This window comes from Hipposideros armiger, unplaced genomic scaffold (assembly GCF_001890085.2).
Source record: "Hipposideros armiger isolate ML-2016 unplaced genomic scaffold, ASM189008v1 scaffold_1248, whole genome shotgun sequence".
Lineage (NCBI taxonomy): Eukaryota > Metazoa > Chordata > Mammalia > Chiroptera > Hipposideridae > Hipposideros > Hipposideros armiger.
Window position 1 is genome coordinate 353,434 of NW_017732598.1, and position 20,419 is coordinate 373,852.

The window sequence follows — 20,419 nt, forward strand, 5'->3', positions numbered from 1 at the left end:
GAGATTTTGGATAGTGAGCTATTGAAATATATACACACATCTGTTGTTAAAATTTACAAAAACACATATTGCTTTGCAGAGTCCAAATTCCTGTTTTTCATAAGATATGACGGGGCTCTTCCCAGAGCATAAACGGCCTGACTAAACTGACTTGTTTATTCAGGAGCCCCCTGGGGAAGACACCACTAGCCGCCTATCCAAAACCCATTTCCCCTTTTCCTCATTGTTAAAAGAACCTTGATTTGGCTGGCAAGGACTCTCGCCTGACAGACACACACCCACTCCTCTTGCACCCAGCGGGAGCTGGGGCCCACTTTGCCTGGGATTTAGGAAGGTGGCTGGGATTCTGGAAACACTTTCCTCTCATTCTGAGTGTCGGCCTTTCCCCTCATTCTTCCTTCAGAGAAGGAAGAGGGTGTGGGGCGGGGGGACGCGGGGGGAGATGTCTGAACACCAAGGGCAAGAAAGTCACAGGTTTGGGCTGGGAGACAGGTGACAGGGAGCCAGCTTCAGACACTGGCCACAGTGAGGACACCAAGGCACCAGTCCTGGACGGTCCTCATCTGGACTAATTTTTTGTAAAATAATCCTCTTATCAGGTTAAATTACAGTAGTCCAGTTCCTACCACACAGCCAAACAATAGCTAATCACTACTCTTTTCTGGATATTTAATGTTATTAGTTGGAGACAGAAAATGCATATAGAAAGCTACACCATTTCCCACCATTTGGGCATAACACTCACCTGGGAGCATGGGATGATTTGGGCACCCTAGAGAAATACAGGCTATATTACGCATGCAAGAAATGAGATAAATCCCCTTTTTAGCAAGCACCCTTCCAGTAACCTCAGTCTTCTGAGGATGACAACACATTTCCCCAAAGCTTTGAGTCCCACGGATATTTACTGCGTGCCAAGAACTTTGCTGAGAGCGAAAGGAAGACGGAGCTCTTACCTTGACCTTGGAGAGGTTACACTATCTGTCCTAGGAGATAAACAATATGGTCAATGCTACAAGAGAGGTTTTGGACAGTGAGCTATTGAAATGCAAAGAAAGGAGTAATTATTCCTTCCACGAAGTCCTATGAATTAAGTATCAGGAACATCTTAGCTGGCCATGAATTAATGTCTTCCATTCAACAGGCACTCGCAGAATATTTTCTGAGTAGAATGAACATGCTGGCCCGCCCCTCCAGCCAGAACACTATGTGAGGCCCCTGGCACTGGAACGCTGTGTCATGAAGAACCACCATCAGCGCACTGGAGCAGAACGTGGCTGCCTGGCTGCCTCCCACTCAGTCTGTATCTGCGAGCCCTCCTGAGTCTCTTAGCGTAAACCCAGGTCCTCATTCCTTCTCCTCACACCGTACACAGTTTCTCCTTAGCATTTGCTACAAGTTAAAATTATGGGTTTGTTTTGTGCTTATTTTTTTATTAAAGTTTATTGGGGTGACAATGTTTAGTAGTGTTCCATAGGTTTCAGGTGTACAATTCTGTAAGACATCATCTATATATCGCACTGTGTGCTCACCACCCAGAGTCAGTTCTCCTTCCATCACCATGTATTTGACCCCTTCACCCTCATCTACCACCCCCTCCCCCCTTACCCTCTGGAGACCACTAAACTGTTGTCTGTGTCTATGGGTTTTTGTTTCTTTGCTTGTTTGTCCTGTTCCTTTATTGCTTTCCGTTTTATATCCCACATATGAGTGAAGTCAGATGGGTCTCGACTTTCTCTGTCTGACGTATTTCGCTTAGCGTATGATAATCACAAGATCCACCCATGCTGTCACAAGTGGCCGTGTTTCATCCTTTCTAACGGCCGAGTAATATTCCATTGTGTATATGTACCACATCTTCTTTGTGTTTATTTTTAATGTCCTTTATTTATTTATTTATTATTTTTATTTATTTATTTTTTATTTTTATTTTTTTTTAGCTGAGCCATCCTGCCACCTGTTGGCAGCTCAGCGGCCGCTCAGCTCAGGCCGGGCATCGAACTGCTGTTGCTCAGAGCTCACACTCTTGAGCGAGCTCGTAACCAACTGAGCCCCTTGGCCGGCCCTAATGTCCATTATTCTGAAGATATTGAAACCTTCACGAGGGAAGGGAATGGGGTCCTTTGGCTCACACTTTTCCCCAGTGCACAGCACATAGTAAGCGCTCAGTAACCATATATGAGACACATGAATGAGTTTCGGAGTTGCTGTGGGTGTGTGACAGTCATTTTTTAAAAATGTTATTTAGAATGCACCCCTTCTTTTGCACATGGAAGGTCTCTTTTGACATGGGGACCATTTTTGATAGGGACATGTCAAGGCGACCCAAAGGAGTTGGCATTCGTGAGACACCTGCTGAGTCATTTAAAGTGTAAGAGCTACTCATGTGCAGCAGAGCCCGCCTCCGAATGCATCTGCAGTCCCCACATTTGTATCAGGGAGGTGCCACAGGAGCCACCTCTTCTGTAATGACACTGCCATCCTGTCCTCCAGGAAAGTCATCAAGCACAGTGACTGCAGAGGGAGCAGCACCTGTCTCTGCACCGCTCGTGCAAGTGACTCTCATCAGTCACGACGCCGGGACACTGCCACCAACACTGCTACCAGCAAGAGCCTGATTCTCCTTTGGGAGAATTCTTCGCTCACTGTGGGCCACTCTCTGTTCAGAGGTCAGCCCTTTCTGGTTAAGAAAGTTCATAATGAGTTTCTTAGAGAAAAAAAAGTTAAAATTTCCCTCCTGTACTGGGTGGAACAGTGTCCCTCAAATACTTGTGCCTATGTAGAACCTCAGAAAGTGACCCTATTTGGATCCAGGGTCTTTACAGTTGTAATTGGTTAGGATGAAGTCACGCTGCATTAGCGTGGAGTCTTGTCCAGTGCCTGGCGTCCCTCAAGAAGGCCACGTGACCACACAGGGTTACAGACAACACAGGGAGGGCTCCATGTGACAACCACAGCAGAGCCTTGAGTGATGCTGCCAGGCCAATGAATACTAGGGATTCCTGGCAACACCGGATGAGGAGGAAGCAGAAAGGACCCCCGGAGCCTTCCGCCAGCTGCCAACGCCTTGATTCCAGACTTGCAGCCACAGAACCATGCAGGGAGCTTCCTGGCATTTGAACTCTCCCAGTGTGCGGCAATTTGTTATGGTAAATGAAGTCAGGAAATTAATACACCATCTTTCCTGTATTCCCCTGGGGGAGTCAGCACTCCCCCAGTCCCACCCTTGGTTCAGGTGGGGCTAATGCCACCCCCACGCTCTCGGGGTGGTCACAGAACCGCCTGGCCAGCCAGCATTGACTGTGATGGGGTAAGGAAGACGGCTGTGACCCAGTGTGGGCCCACGAGAGAGTGTGGGTCCCAGAAAGTCTGTGGGCCCTCCTGGGGGAGTCGCTCTCCCCTCAGACTCGGGGATGAAGATGTTTTACCATGAGGGAGGCGGGTGCTGGCAGGACCACACGTGCTGCTGCAGGATGACGGCACTACAGAAGGACGGTGCAGAGGAGACTGAAGCCCTGCTTCTGTGACATCCCCTGAGATCGTCATTGAGGCTCTGCCTAAAACCAGGGCCGCCCCTTCATTTTTGGTTGCACGAGCCGACAGGACCCTTTATAGACAATCCCCCTCAACATGCGTTTTCTGTTACTTACAAGCAAGAGAATCCTAAATATAGCTCTGTTTGGCTAGGGCTGCACTACACTATGCTTTCTTTACTTCATCTGCGGTTGACTCCTACCCCACATGAATGTAAAACGCAAGTCCATGGCCTTTGGTTTCAGAGATGGCAAGTTATCCTTAGAGAACTGATAGTCACACTGCATTAGCATGCAGCCACGTCCAGTGCCTGGCGTTCCTGTAAGAAGCCATGTGAACACGCAGGGTAACAGAATTCAGCCCATGGCTCAGGTGTTTTTAATAAAAACTGCTTTATATGGGAGGTTATTTAGGGCTAATTTATTTCTGGGGAGAGGGCTAATTTTTGTTTTCCCCTATTTGACTATATACTGCACTATCTGACCAAAATGAACCTAGGATAATAAAAGTGTTATAAATTTAAGACAAGTCGGGCAAATTAGTTTCATTTTCAAAGGCCGCCCTAAGAGCTTGGTAGTAATTTCTGGAGAACTGTGTTAAGGAGGATTCTGAGTCCACAACAGCTCGGGAAAAGTGTGCTCGGTCAGTTACTGATGCCTGTTACGTCCCAAGGGGATGGGTGCCAGCACAGACACGGTCCCTGGCTGGGAGAAACCAACAGCCAAGATGCTCAAGATTCTGTTCTTCAGCCCCCACAAACATCATTCTGAAGCTCATTTTCAACAACCACACATTTCGGGAGCTTATCTGAGCCACCGCCCTTGGCAGGAATAGCTGTCAATCACCTTCACACCAACAGGACCCCGGCAGGCTCTCCACTTCTTTCCACAGGAGCGCTGCCCAGCTCCAAACCAGCTCTGCAGCAGACACAGCGCGGTTTGGTTTCCATGGCACAGCCTCATCGGGGCCGATCAAATACGTAAAGAAAGCAGCGGGGGCTATCCGAGCCACCAGGCAGCCACAAGCACCCCAAGGAGGCTGATTCTTTGCCGTTTGGTGTGCGCTGTGTCACCAATCTCAGGGTCTGCGGCACAGTCACCAAGGCACATAATTAGCCCTGCTGCTCAGGCTCTGTCGGGTGTCCGTCCCCCCCCCCACCACACCCCACGGGCCTCACTCTAAAACCTGTCTCCAGCTGAACTGACACAAAGTAGCTGTCCCCACAGCACCTTATCAGCACTGACATGACCCCAGCATTAACCTGGGACCCTGGGAGACATTGCAGGAATGCTACTATGTTGCAGTATTTAATCGTTACTTAATGGTGCTCGAGGCAGTTTTTTTGGTACACAGTCTTTATTCAGTTAAGAAAATTCCTATCCCTTTCTTCACCTAACAGTTTGAGCTACTGGTACATTCACTTTAAAAATCAAACGGTCTTATGTTTTATGAGGCATCTTATTTAGACATTTGTGAGGCATCCATTGAAACGATCGTGTTTGTTCATCTGTTCTGCTCATCAATTACACGGATCCTGTGGTCCTTGTCCAGGGGAGGTTATGCCGCCCAGGGACAGTTTGCAATTTGTGGACGTAGTTTTGATTGTCATACCTGAGTGGGGGAGGGTGCAATATCAGATAATGGGGTGGAGACCAGGGAAGCTCGTAAACGTCCCCCAGGGCACAGGAAAACATCCCCCACCCTTGGGAAAACGCACAGTGATCTCTTCCAAGATGCTGACAGTGCCGACATGGACACACCCGTGCGATGTGGACACACACACGATGGACAGATTTCCTAGGTCCTGATGTCCTTATGTGGGGTTCCTAATGAGCTAGATTCCTACATAAACTCTACTTGGTCACATTTTTAATGCACTGCTGGATTTGAATTTACTAATATTCTATGTAGGATTTTTACGCCTGTGTTCGTAAGTGATGTGACATACACTTTTCTTTGTTTTTGGACTATAGTCAAATTTTGTCATCAGGGTAAAGCTATACTCAGGATAGTTGGGGATCTTTCCTCTTTTAAAATTTATCTTTTAACTAACATGCGGTAAAATTCCCTCTTTTGGTGTATGTTTCTATGAATTTTGACAAATGCATAGAGTTGTGTGACTACCACAAAGTAAAAATACAGACAGGGCTATCACCGTCCCAACTCCAAAATAATTCCCTTCACCCGTTCCTTCATGGTCAAGTCCCCCCTCAACTTTATTTTGTTTTTTTACAATATTTTTTTATTACAAAAGCAATTCATAGTCATTGCAACTAATCAAACTCTACAGCGATGTTAAGAAATGCTTTTCTACTTCTAATTCCCGCCCTGTACTGACACTAATGTTTACATTTAAGAGAATATTTACATATTTGGGGTTAGGAAACATCCTATGCTAGAGACAAAAAAGGAACATCCATACAATTTAAACATTTATGTCGGTGAAACTCAGCATGAACAAAACCAAAAGAGACATACATTGTGCGGTATCAGTGCAGAGAAATGTCACCTAGCCACAACAGGACGAGGGCACCTACAAATGGATAAGGTAAAGACAAACAACGTGATATAAAAAAATTAGCCATGTTTATTTTGTTCTTTAGGTTCTATGTGTAAGTGAAATCATACAACATTTGTCTTTCTCTGACTTATTTCACTTAGCATAATACTCTCCAGGTCCATCCATGTTGTCGAAATGATTATAATAAGATTTCAATTTTTTTATGGGTAATAGTCTATTGTATATATGAACCACCTCTTCTTTATCCAATCATCTACTGATGGATGCTTAGGTTGCTTTCATATTAGTGGCTATCGTATAAAACAAAACAGAAACCAACTCATAGAACAATGTGATGGTTGTCAGATGGCAGAGGGTTGGAGGGCTGGGTGAAAAACGGGGTTGGCATTAAGAAGGACACATTGGCAGTTATAAACAGTCATGGGGATGCAAAGTACAGCATAAGGAATATAGTCAATAGCATTGTAATAACTGTGTGTGGTACCAGGTGGGGACTAGGCTGGTCAGGGGGATCCCTTCGTAAGTTATATAAATGTGTAACCACTAGGCTATACTCCTGAAACGACTGTAAAATAATACTGAATGTCACCTATACTTGAAAAGTAAAATAATAAGAAAATTAGCAACGGATTTCAACAGGCAAGTCACAGAAGAGGCCAGGAACCATCTGAAAAGTGCTTCCCTTCATTAGTAGTCAAGTACATGCAAAATAAAACCCCAAAGATAACACTTTACTGCATCAGATTAGCAAGAAACAGGCTGGCATCAAGGTCTGGGGAGGTTGGTGGTAATGGCTGCTTTTACAAAATGTTGTCAGACAAATGAACTGCTTTGGCTTTCTGAAAATTAATCTGGTATGTCTGTCATAAAAAATTCATATATTGTTCGACCCATACACCTCACTGGGGAATCCAGCTTCAGAAATAAAAGCAGAAGTCTGTAAGTATGTATGCAGAATCATTCATACTGACAAAAATATTGGGACGGAACCATCCATTCTGGTTGAATCAATTATGGTAAAACTCTTCTGTTGATGATTACGCAAATATTTAAAAAGGAAAGAATTCAATCTGTCAGTATTGATCTGGAAGAATATACCGGACCTATTTTTAAGAAAAAACAATAAGTAAACCCAAGATTAAAAAAAAAAAATGAGCACACATACACTCATTTAGACAGCCGTGGCTGACACTTTAAGTGTGAAATGCTATCGTTTGATAATTTCCTTCCTTTCTTCTTCCTCTGCAGATGAGAGCCGAGCCAAAGGAGGGAATTAGCCACAGCAGAGAAGACTGGCTGCCTTGCAAGTCTTCCCACTGGTGACAATGACTGTCCCTGTACTGCCTTGTCACAGAAAGCATTCTCTCCTCTGTAACATTCAGTGACATTCTCATTAAGGGCTCTGATTCTTCTAGAGTTAGGCTGGCAAGTGGGATTTGTTTCAAGAGCTGAATTTGGTGGGCTGGTGCTGTCTGCCTGGACCATTTCAGGGCTGGTTGGGGCAGTGTGATGACCCACTGTCAGTGTCTGCCACCGGCTGGGGTGGGGGACTGGTGATGAGAGCCAGCATACTGCCAGCCGACTTCTAGATGCCATTCAAGCAGACCTCCTGGGACAGTAAACGGAAACACAGTGAGTCCATCAGGGCAGGCAGCCAGGGTACTAATGTGCCCGGGTACTTACGAGACGTTTTCATCAATACGTACTAACGACCAACATTATTTACGGTAATATACATTGGCTTGAAATAGAACTATGTCACCACTTGTGACAAGGAAAGGCCATTGCATCCTAATTTTTTTTTAAATATATTTATTTCCAATCAGAGCAATTTTGGGCATGAAATTTAATTCATTAAAGCCAAACAAAACAGATCATAAGTGTGAAATTCCTTCAATTGAAAACAGCCTCCTGGGCTGGTCTCCTGGGCAGCTCGGGCTGAGAAAATATTTGATGTTTTTAGGAAATAACATAAAATGTTTCTAGCCTTTTTTTTTTAAAAATCATCTCTGCAAAACTGTATCACTTTCTAAGAGTATTGTATTTGTTGGCTATTAGTGGCAGCTGAATGATGACAATGACAGGAATCTGAAACCATCTCTACATAGGAGATGGTTTACTTCCCAAGAAGCTACTTGTAGGTCTTTTTCTGTCTAAGAGGCGTCGATGACAAAATGTCCACAAGTAGGCATTCCACTGTGTTTTCACGAAGCTTCCCAAGAAAGCTACAGTTTTCTCCTGAATTCCTACCAGGAACAGAGGTGCTGAACACTAAGGCTGACTCCCCACTAAAACACCCCAAGTTTCTCCCAGGACGCCATCTTTCCCTTGCCTTGCCCTGAGTTTAGCCAACAAAGGCCTTTTCTGCTCTCACACGGTACACTCTGTACCCGTCAGCGTTCCTCCTGCTTTCTAACGACTCATCTCATACATATGCGAAGAACTCTTCACTTTGAAACTACCATGCAGTTTTAAAGAAAGAGTATTGCTGTATAAGTGGAATGTTGGTGTATATGGGTGACTATTTCATTCACCCATTACGAGTATACATTTCAATGATCTTAAACTTACCAAACGGTACGGCCACCATCATGGATCAAGTTGAGGACATTTTCCTCGTCCTGGTAAGATCTGTCAATTCCAGTTCCCGTTCGTGTCCATCCGTGCCCTGGGCCTGTGCCAAGCTACACACCCACCTCCGTGTCTGCAGATCTGCGTTTCCTGGGCGGTCACAGAAACGGAAGCACTCAGCGTTGGTCTCTGGGGTCTGGCTCCTTTCACTCGGGATCGTGGCTGGAGGCCCATCGTGTGGGAGCAGACGCCGCTGTCCGCTGCCCTTCAGTGCTGACCAGGGTCCCGCTGTCGGCACACAACATGCCGAGCAGAGACGTGAGTTTGCACAGACGGCGGTGCCCCCGAGTGTGCAGCTACCGTGATCACGGCGCCAAGGACCTCCGCCTGCAGCTGTCTGTGTGGGTACACGACTCCGCTTCTCTAGGGAGCACCCCCGGCACGAAGCCGCTGGGTCCCCTGATGAGTTTACGTCTAACATTATAAAAAACTGACAAAGCTTTCCCAGTCGCCGCACCGTCTTCCGTCCCCACCAGCAAGTAGGACGGTCCCTGTTCGCCCCACGCGGGCACGGCGGGTTCGTGCTTGTCAATCTCGCCTCTTGTTCCATCATCACAGGAGCTGGTACAGTCCAGCTGAATTTCATCTAATTGACACGATGGGCTCACTGTCGTTTGAAAAACACTTTGGAAGAGCAGATGATTAATGCACAAGCCGGTGGTCAACAGTAGTGACTACACATCCACTGACAGCTTAGTCACGCCCCTTCTTTTGACGGGTAAGTTTTCTCTATTTGACGAAGTCGATACGTAGAAGTGATTCTGTCGTGCTTCTGTATACGGGGGCTGCGCCTGGGGCCTCAGCTGCCACTCACTGAACACGTCCAGGGATGGGCGCCCACCAAGGTCATTCCTGCTTTATGGTGTGTGGTCTACAAAGACCCACGTGACGTGGCTTTCACTGTCTCTGGTCTACAGAATCGAAGACTCATGTTTGGGGGAGTTAGGAGGTTCCCTGCAGCCGCACAGGTGGTGAGCGGACACACAAAGCCTTGCTTTTTCTGTCATGAAGTCTGAGAGGAGGGGTGATGGCTGGCCACCACTTTGAGGAACTGGCTGCTATGTGCATGCCCAGCACGGCAGGGCCCCTGAAACTGGAAGCACGAAGGCAGCCCCCTCTCCAGGCAGACCCCTGATGATCGCTGTCTGAACTGGCTGGAAACGGCGGTCAGCTGCCCGTAACTGAAACCAGAGGAATGATTCTTTTTACTCGAAGAGCAGCAGGCCAGAAGCGGCGCTCCAGGGCTCACAGCACAGCCCCTGTCTTCATGCCCCACCATTTTCAGTGCGCAGCCATCGTCCTGACTGCGTCAGGGTCGCAACATGGCTGCACCTCCTCCCTCCATCAATCATTCGAGAAGGGCGATGATGAAAAAGAAAACAGCAAGGAGAAAGGAGGTTGCCTCCGTGGGCCGAAAAGCACCACCTCTGCAGAAACCCCCTGGGAGCTGTTTCTATGGCCACACCTAGGAGCACAGGGAGATCGGAAATGCAGTTTGATGGCTGAGATGGTGTGTCCCCTGCACAAAGGCAGGATTCTGTCATAAGAAGGAGGGTGGCGGGGGTGGGGAAGCCTATTTGCAGTGGTGCCACATCAGTGTCTCAGTCCCCTTCAGGCTCCAGTGGCCCAAAACTGATCTGAGAAAGGTCTATCATTGTGCTGAGATGCCAAATATAGTCCCTCTCCCACCATGTGTCAAATTGTTAAAATACTGGAAGGAGCATTTACTGAGATGACGTTCTAAATCACCATCATCACCATCACCATCACCATCATCATCATCACTACCACCACCACAACAGTAATAACAGCAGCTGACATATTGCACTTACTCTGGGCCAGGCACTCTTCTAAGTCTGTTACATATCCTAATCAAGGATAAATCCCACAACAATCAAATGAGGGAAGTACTATTACCATCACCATTTGTCAAATGGGGAAACTGAGGCACTCAGAGGTGAAGCAATTTTCCCAAAGTCACACAGTTAGGAAGCGGCAGAAGTGGGAGGAATGGTTCACATGTGTGTGGTGTGGCTCCAACATGTGTGTTTCATTCATTCCATCCACTGGCTGTCACAGGCAGAAGGTGTTGTCTAGTTTAGAGACCTATATCCTCCAAAGAGCTGAATGACCTTGGGCAAGTAACTCGCCTCTCGCTGAAGCACAATTTGCTCATGAGAAATGAGGGTGACGAAGCAAACTTCAAAGAATGTTTCTGAGGAATCCATAAGACCCCGTATGCGAAACACGCAGGCTTCAACCATCTTTGCATAACCAGTGCTCACATATACTTTTGCAGAAATGTTTATCATCTGTCTGGAACTGAGTCCCAATTAGGTTAACAACAGGCCATGCGGATGGTAAGAGATGGGGAGACAGAGAAAGCACAGGAGGTAGACTCCCAAGGTACGGCAAAGTGTAATAGGCCATCACTGCTTCTCTTGTTCAGAATATGACGCCCAATATTACAGAAGCATCCACTGCTTGTAGTTTGATTCTGGTCATTTTGACTCACTGTGCCTTCCAGTGTTTGTAACAAAAGAGTTAAAATCAGAGTGTACTTTTTTCTTAAATTCTGCATTTCTGGGAGTAAGTGAATCTTGTAAATTTCCTACACGAGGAAGAGAAAATAGATCTTAGGGCACAGCAATGCAATAGGCATTAAGGTTCTGATTTTACTTCAAGGGGCATTTCCACTGTCACTGCTGTATTAACAGATTTTTCAGATACTGAGTCCCACTGAGCTGACCCCAAACACTGTTTCCCATCTTCTCCTGGCTCCTATCGCTCAGCATTTTCAATCCTTTCTGGGATTAACAGAAATTTCTGGACGGGTCATTTAAGCTTCAATAAAATTGTACACATCATAATCTAGTTGTCACCACCCTGATAAACAGAAACACTAAATCCATAAAGGGGAGGTTGACTACAGGGACAAAAACAAAACCAAAGCACCCAAAAAAGAGATAACCAACCAAGGAGAGGCCAAATGTGATATAATCAGGGGATAAGAAATGTTTCTTTTATGTGCATTTATAAGTCTGTTTTTAAGATGGATAACTTTTCAGTCCTCTAAATTGGATCACTCGGTATCCAGGTGTGCATTACAAATATGTCACAACACAACAGCACCTTATAAACAGCTGAAGGCATGAGGTTTCGGATTTGCATTTCTCTGTGTTGCCACTCTGTGGTTAATGCGACGCTTTCAAGAATTCTTAATATGTGTTATTACTTGCATGAGGAATTCTAATGCCTATATATGGTAGAGAGGATTGAAACAGAAACTCTGATTTTTATTCACTTTTTTAGCCCTAGGACAAGAGTCTAGCGTTCATTGGTAGAAAGGAAATTGCACATTGCATTTCTCCTTCCAACTCAGTTCCGAGTTTAGACTGCACAGGAGAATCTGATTGACAGGTCCCTAATCTGAAACATATCAGCCGCGCTCGGTCATTCTCCATGTACATTCACATAAGTCATGGAGGCTGATATGAAACAACATTTGGCTTAAGGAGGATTTATGCTTTTTATGTAAATGCACAACTTGTACATTTTCTCAAGGGAAAAGCTGTTATTTTTCATCACTTAGTCCTTATGCATAAGAAAGCACTTGATGAGAGAAAGGAATTCATGTCGCTACTGAGACGAAGGGGACAGGAGGGAAAATGGCTTCCACAGATGCTGGGACATTCTCAGAATTTGGCCTGGTGTGGCTGCAGAAGTGTCCCTGAGAGCGCCGCCACTTAGCCGCACCCAGCAGTCCACATTCACCAAAACCCAACGTCTCTTGAGTTGGTCTGACCAAGTCTTGGGGATCCTGCCCAGAACGCCACTGTAAGGACTAAGAAGTGGTTAGCTAGGCTGGCTCTGTCACTGGGGGGCACAGCCGCCACTCCTGGAAAACGCCCTGGCGGCTGAGAGCAGAAGGGAGCTAACGGATGGGTTTTGCTACACCATTATCGTCAGTGATGAAGAAACAGGAACCAGGCTGGGGTCCCGGGAGGGCTTCCTGGACAACCCCAAGCAGGAGGGTCACCACGGAGCTGCTGCCCTGGCAACATGAGGTGTCCTGTGATTCAGGTCACCTCCCTCCCCCCGGCGGCCCCCCGGACACACGCCCGGGAGGTTCTGCCTCCCTCAGGACTGCTGGACCCAGAACACGGCTGGTCCTGCTATGTCCACACCAGCAAAACGCTGCTGCGTGCACGTTGCGTGTCCCCCGTCGAGCTCAGCTCTGAGGTTAGACTATGCGCTCAAGAACCTGACCCTTAGGTCCCCAGTTGGCAGATCCTGGCTGCAGGGAGCCTAGGACATAGTTTTTAGCTTTTCCATCCTTGCAGCTCTGGAAAGATGCTGCACAGATGCTGACTGGGCCAGTGTATCATTCCAACCCCACTGGGGTGTAAGCCCAGTTCTCACTGAGCTGTGGAATGTGCTAGATCCCACTCGGCCCGGCTCTGTCCTCTGAAAAACAGTGATAAAAGTCACCTTGCTCATTGCGTTGGCGGAGGATTAAATAACTCCATCAAGTCCCTGAACACCTGCAAACGCACAGTGAATGTTGGTTCCCCTTGAGTCTCTGGTCCTTCTCAGTGGCAGCCTATGGGGCACAAACACGCAGGAAGGGAAACGTGGGGGAGCTGGGTGGGAAAACTGCTTGGCAGGAGGCAGGCTCACCTTTGAGCCAATGAGACTGAACATCTGGATCCTAGTCTGGCTTCAGGTGCCCATTCGGTGGAGGGAGCCTGGCCGGGACGAAATGTGGCTGCCGGTCAGGGAAGGCCCCAGCCAGCCCGGGAGCTCCGGCTTCTGCTCCTCCGAGCTGAGCTGGGAGCCCCCGAGGTAGGGGACCAGGATGTGACAGTGAGGGGGACGCTCACCCCCCCCCACCCTGGAGACCTCACAACTGCCCTGAGCAGAAGCTACGTCCGCATCCCTATTCAGGGGCTCACTGAACAGCCCCCCAGCTGCGCCCGGAGCCCCCGAGCCCCCCGAGCCGCGCACTGCCCCGTTCGACCTGCGCATGCGCACCCTCCTAAGTCCGCCCTTTGGCTTCAGGGTTTCCGGAGAGCCGGCTTCCTTCCTGTTTACCTCTCAGGGGGCAGAAGGGCAGAGACACGTGTGTGGGGTCGGGGCTGAGTGTCTGAGCACCCAGCTGCTGGGAGCGCCTCTGGGCTCCTCCAAAGCCAGGCACGCGGGGTGCCTCTGGGCCTTTGGGTTCCAAACTGGGGGTTCTACTTTACACAGCAGACCCACGCGCGCTCTGGCCACACCTCACCACCTCTGTGACGCCCACTGTGGTGCAAGCCGTCACCCCTCCCTCCTGGGTCACAACAGCCTCACTGCTCATCCTGCTCCCACCTGCGAGCCTACAGTTTCTTGTTCATGCAGCCGCCAGAAATGGCTCCGGTCGTGCCCCTCCCGCGGCAGAAACCAACCCTGGCTCCTCAGATCTCTCTGGACAGAAGCCTGTCTGCCCGCCTGCCGGGCCTCATGCGTCTGGGCCTTGGCTGTTTCCCTGACTCATCTCCAGTCCTTCTCTTAGGTTTAAAGGAGGGAACGGTGGTCAAGCTCACGGGTCGAAAAGCCCTTCGGACAATTCCATTGTTGGAGAAGAGACGGGGTAACAGGGACCCCAACACATGCTGGGAGCGTGAATTGGCACAAGCGCTCGGAGAAAAGTGTCTGCCAGTCAGTCAGTCCTGAGGCTGAGCCGACCTGCACCGTCCAGCACAGAAGCCCCACTCCGGGCACAGGCCCTTAGGAATGAACGCTGTGTCCCATGCAGTGACGTTCAGAGGACTGCTGTTGCTAAGAGTCCCAAACTGCAAAGACCCCACCTGCCCGCCAGCAGAGTGGGTAAGTCAGGTGCGGTGCACACACACAACAGATGCTGCACAGCACACTCCACGCGCAGTGACACAGTTTGGAGCTCACAGATGTGATTTGGGGACAGGAAGCCAGCACGAAAGAGTCTGTGCTGCGTGCCTCCATGCTGGGGACATCCGTAAGAGGGGGCGCTGGTTTATGGGGAGGGAGTCAGTCATCAGCCTCCCCGGGCAGAGGCAGACTGGCACAGAGGGTTGGGAGCACAGCTGGTTCCGAACTCAGGTCTCGGGTGGGTCCTGACTCCAAGCACACGTGGCATTTCATCACGATGTACCCATAAGACCTTCGTGCTTCTGTTGTATACGCTCAAACTCACTCATTCACAAAACATCCTTATGTCCCCAAGGAGGTGTGACTGGGAGTACACTGTTAAGGGGAACAGGTAACTGAGGCAGGATGTCTGAGCCGCTCGTGTAGACAGAACTGGCTCGCTCATCAGCTCTGTGTTGCGTGCTACGTGGAATCTGCTTGGAATGTTTTTTGTTTTTTTTTATTGCAATCCTCAGTGGAATCGCTGTTGCAACAGCTTCTGGCCACTATTTCCTCATTGCAAATCCCCAGGTTTTATTCCTGGTACAGGATTAAAAATAGGCCCAAAGCTATAGGATTCACACGTCCCTTGTGGGGTTTCCCTCCTACAAACATCACTGCAGATGGAAGCAGTATTTGGGGCTCTGGGAATTACCAAACAAATGGGAGTTAGGATTAAACACCCCAAAATGAAAACGCGCAAACTTCATAAGTTTACGTAGGGAAGTACATTTTCTTTTCCTTCGGGGATTCTGAAAAGCAGTTAAGAGAGCTTCGGTTTCGGCCAAATGTGCCCCTCTGGTAACAGCCAAATTCCTCTAAGAATAAGGCCAATATCCTGTTTTCATTTATGGCGGAGCCATATTTATAACATCAACCTGGTGCCCCCCTTTTCTCCTAAGTGTCTCTCCCCCATCCAAGCATAAGCTACTACCATATTTCTCCATGTATAAGACGTACCTTAATTTTGGGGCCCAGAATTTGAAAAAAAATTATTACATTAAGTTATTGAACTCAAGTTTTAGTCATCATAAAATTCATACAACTCCTCATCACTTGCGGGAAATGCAAGTAAAAAACCTACAACCACTGTATAAAGACGCACACAGTTTTTAGACCCCAAATTTTTCAAAAAAGGGTGCATCTTATACATGGGGAAATGTGGTATATCCTGTCCTTAGCACTCAGTATCAGGGCGGATGCAGAACATTTCCCAGGCTCTGACAATTTTAAATGTGTGGTAGATTATTCTGTCATTTCAGAACAGGTACCGCTGTCCCGTAGGGTTATGCTGTCCTGACTACTGTCCCCAGGCTTGGTCATGTGACTTGCTTTAACCCACGAAAGGTGAGCAGAAGTGACATATGACACTTCTGGGCAGATGTTTAACTTATTCTGTGGTTCTCACATCTCTCTGTCTCCTCTTCCCCAAGACAAACACGTCCTTGACAGCAGCAGCTCTTGTGGTCTTTCCACAGAATAAAAAAAGAAAGAGACACGCAGAGAGAAGAAAGCACGCTTCCGCTGTCACGAGCCTCTGTGTCTTCAGGCTCGTGTGCTGCCTAAGCTGATTTAAACAAAACCTAGTTACCACGGGAAACAGAAAGGGCTCACGTGCAGAGAAGACGTGACGGATTCCGGAGTGTCCGTGATAATATATGAGTAAGGCTTATTAAGATGGGTGAGGCGGTTATTTGAAAGGAAAGCCAGGATGGAGGAGAGAGTGTGGGTGTCTGAACAAAGCGGCCAGGTCTACCTCCCTGAGTCTCAGGAAGAGCGTGCCAGAGGCCATGAAGAGCTTTAGGAGATGACGAGGCAGAGACACTGACTCACTCCTTGTACAGAAGCGAGGAGCCAGAGAGGCAACGCCTGTGGTGACGAGGCCCCGCAGGGCTGACGGGGCAGGGTGGCGTTTCCCAGGTGCGGGGATGTGAGAGCAGGAAGAACCTCTCCTGTGTCCCGCAGAAGCGGGGAAGGTCCAAGAGGCCGTCAGACTTGGGGGCGGCTTGTAGAGGAAAAGATTCATGGTGCAGAGGAAGCCTGCAGAGACCAGACCCACAGCGGAGCCCAGGCAGATCCAAGACGTCTCGGGGACACCAGACAGCCCCTCTGAACCCTTGACAAGTCTGAGTCCCTCAGTACCTGGAAACAATTTCACAAAGAGGCTGGAAGTCTGGACTGGCGGGTGGGGGCGTGAAGGCGCCTGAGGGGACTGGACGGAAGTGTTTAAGCCAAGAGATGGACGTTTGGAATGGAAATGAAGACCCGCGGACACAACACGACTCCCGTGGAATTTCGGGTTGGGGTTTGTCTGCATCCATCACTTGTATTTACAGTTACCTGTGAGGTCTCCATCCTGCCGGGCCCTGATTAGTGACTGTATAGATTCAGCGTCTATTAGGAAACATAGTCTTTGGAGCTGAAAAAAGAGAATTTAATCCAGGGGACTGGTTTAGAAGATGTTGGGTGTTCACTTAAGACACAAAATCATGTGCACTCCCCTATCTATGTGTACATATACGATACATTTCTGTCAACACTTCAGAAGGTACTGGAAGAGCTGAAATCTAGAGGCAGTGCTGGTGACGCAACCCGGTGACCAGGGACCACAGGAAGGGAGCTGACGTCTCTAGGACGGAGGCAACAATGGGGGGGTGGTCTTACCAGGTCCATAAATTCAAGCCGCCTGACAGAGCCCGTCTGGTGGGAGGTGGAGCTGCGAGGGGGCACGGGCACCGTGCTCTGAGACGCTGCCCAAAGCAGAGAGAGAAAGAGGACCAGACAGCCTGGGCCCTCCCCTCCGCCTGCTCTCTTGTCTCCCATTGGCCAAACCTTACCAGCAGCCAGTGGGCAGGGGAGCCTGGCAGAGGGCATCTGCAGGGACCAGGTCCTCGCACTGGGAGCAGAGAAGGGCAGCGAGGAGAAGGGATTCTGAGCGCTGCCTGGCAGAGGCTCCTGCTTCTACACCTGCCCAGACCATCCTCTGTGCAGCCGCTCTCTGTGTGAGCTCCACGCACAGGAGTTATATGACCCCGGACTGAAGAATCCCAAGACTCTGCTTTTTCCCAGCGGTGGGACCTCGGGCGAGTCCCCAAACAGTCCCCACATCCTGGGAGGTACAAGCTAGGACTCAGAAAGTTGGGAGTTAGAGGGGAAGTCCTCTGAACACCCACCAGTTGCTCTTCCGAGCCACTGTGGTGCGTCCAGTGCCGGGCTGGGCCGAGGGCTCTGCAGACACTGGATTCATATGTCCAGTCCTGCTCCCTGCACCAGCGTCTCCCAAGGGCACCCCCTGAACCTTCCTGCACACGCAAATCTCCACCTCGGTGCCCGCTTCCCGGGGACCCCGCCTAAGGCAAGTGCCTCCCCCGCTGCCTCCCGCCCCCCACTGTATGCCCGTTCCTACTGCACAGCCCTAGTGTCTGAACCATTAAGCCCCATTGTGATGTCATCAAGAACTGCTTCACATGCTCCGGATCTGATGACACACGTGGGAAGATCAAAGCAGCGTGGAGTACGGTTACCATTCTGAGCACTGGACACTCGGGCATCCTCCGGTGTCCTCTCTGGTCCCCGTCCTCGGCCTCACTCCCTCTCACTCCCTTCCCCGCTTATGCATCCGTCTTCCTTCCCCTTTCCCAATTGCAGTGAGCATGTTTAAAGGTATTTTTATCTCCATAAGTAGTCTGCCCTGTCAGCATGCAGCCGGCACGATCTCCTGGGAACTTAGGTTTTTATTAAGTTGACTTAAATGCATTCCTTCTTGAAAGGAAGCTTTGTGGCACCCCTGTTAAGTGAAAACTGGTGGCGTTTGCCATAAATAGAGGGCAGCCATCAACAGAACCCGGAAGAAACTAAAGCAACGTTATTAATCCTAAGTGTGCACCGGTGCCACCCATGGCCGCCCCTGGCATGCACGTCACTGTGAAAAATGACACAAGCAAATATTAGGATTTAAAGCCATCCTGGTATCAGACAGAGCTTCTCCGGAAGGTAATCCAAATGTTGAACATGAATTAAAAAGAGGCCCGCTTTCTTCCCACGTGACTCACTGCTGTTTCTAGCTAAGTCTGTCTATTGTGTACATTAGCTCACGCCCTTTGGGGGGCACTGCGCTGGGCTGAGCTTTCCCAGATATAAAGTCTGGGGACACGCAAACAGCCCCATGATCACGGGACCTTGGCTCTGTGCTGTCTCTGCCACTCACGACGGGCTATGTGAGGTGGTCTGCCCATCGGGACGCCACGCCCCTGAATTGTAATCACCTAGAAGCTTTTTCTGGCCTCCAGCAAACCATGAGCTCTGTGAAGACAAGCGTCTTATCTCTCTTACTTCTCTCTCCCTTCAGGACAGATAGCAATGAGGGAAGGTCCATGGGACCTCCGGTGTCATGCTTGGCACTTTGTAGGTGCTCGATAGTCATGTCGGATCAATGACAGAAGAAAAGGTGCTGGGAGTGTCTGTGCCAGGCTCTGATGGGCACGTGTGTGCCACTCTCCATTCGTCCCAGTTACATGCAGGGTTCGCCATGGGCATTCAAGGTGAGCCCACCCAGGCTTCGTCCAGTTAAGGAACTTCTCAAAGGCACAGCAATCCATGGCGAAGTGTACTGTAACTCTCACTGTGAAACACCTCAGGCCACAGGACAAGCAGAGGGAAAGATGCAATGAACACTGGCTCATCCTGCTCTGGGTTGAAACGCTGTCTGTTGCTTTGTCGCACGGGCGCCATCTAACCTTGAAAGGCTGCAGTATTTTGATGTACTGGAGCATGTTACTAATCTACACTATGCGTACTGCTCCAGGCTGAATGTGTGTGTCCCCCCAATTCTCACGTTGAGACCCTACCTCTCAAGGTGATGGTGCCAGGAGATGAGGTCTCTGGAAGGTGAGCAGGTCAAGAGGTGCCCCCAGGAAGGGGATTGGTGCCCTAGTAAAAGGCACCCCGAGAGCTCTCTAGCCCATCCCACCATGTGACGTCACCATAAGGAGGTGGTCGTCTGCAACCCGGAGTGGCTCTCACGGGGACGCGACTGGGCTGGCAGCCTGGTTTCAGATTCCTCAGCGTCTAGAGCTCTGAGAACTAAATTTCTCATGTTCATAAGCCTCCTGTCTGTGGTACTTTGCTACCAGCTGCACCCCAAACTGACTAAGATGCCCTCTGACACAGTGCCAGCAACGTCGCAAATCAAATGTTTTCGAATGACCCAAAGGAATAAACACACTGTGTTCTGACTCTGAAAAGAAAGGTGACATGTGCCAGTGTTCCTGTAGCCACCAGTGGGGAGAAAGTCGTGGGGGCGAGTTCACAGCTCTCTCCTCCGTGCTGTCCTTCCTCTGATAAGTGGCCCTGCCTTGTCCACAGGGGGCATGAGCATGGCGGGGCCACAACTGTTGACGCCGGAAGACCCAAGGCTAAAACCCTGAGTCCGAAACTGCATCAGGCTTTGACCTCCTCTATTATTAAATGGTGACAATTTTTATAAAATCAACTTCAGGAAAATGCTATGAGGCCACGTCAGCTGAGGTCCCTGATGGCGCCCAACGCTGCCCAGGGTTCAGTTACAGACACATGACAGACCTGCTCCACCTCTAGTGACCACGCAGTCAGGTGAGACCAGGGGTCAGTTTCCACCACACCCACTGGGGGGGTTAGAGGCCTAGGAGGAGGCTGGGTGGGGGTGCGACACCTTTCACCTTCAATTCACCTTCATAGTTTCCTGAGGAAGCAGCAGGCATGAGACCTGCCGCCCCGATCTCAGCCCTGGGCCTGGGACACCCCTCACATGGAGGCCGGGTGCTGGGTGCTGCT

At 49.3% G+C, this 20,419-nt stretch overlaps 1 protein-coding gene across 1 annotated transcript in view; it reads right to left on the bottom strand.

Annotated features, from left to right (window-relative positions):
* Positions 1-20,419, bottom strand: part of TMEM132D (transmembrane protein 132D) — a 299,170-nt gene that overhangs the window by 217,957 nt on the left and 60,794 nt on the right. The gene's annotated exons all lie outside the window — the stretch shown is intronic.